Source organism: Pundamilia nyererei, unplaced genomic scaffold (genome assembly GCF_000239375.1).
Source record: "Pundamilia nyererei isolate P.nyererei 1_Seehausen unplaced genomic scaffold, PunNye1.0 scaffold00050, whole genome shotgun sequence".
Classification (NCBI taxonomy): Eukaryota; Metazoa; Chordata; class Actinopteri; order Cichliformes; family Cichlidae; genus Pundamilia; species Pundamilia nyererei.
In genome coordinates, this window is record NW_005187451.1 from 2091026 (window position 1) to 2091256 (window position 231).

Below are 231 nucleotides of genomic sequence, written 5' to 3' on the forward strand. Positions count from 1 at the left end.
CATTAGTATATGATTATAATTATGCAATGAAAGTACCAGAAACACCTCAGAGCACCTTACAGCTGCTGGTACCTCAGAGGTGTTGGTGATCTCTGTCTGTACACTATATGTGAATTCAACAATCATATCACTGTCCTGCATGATAAAAACAGAAACGTCCAACCTTTGGTCGTAGCTGCCACTGTGGTGGAGGGTGGAGTGACTGGAGGTGAGGTCTGGGTGTGAGAGCTT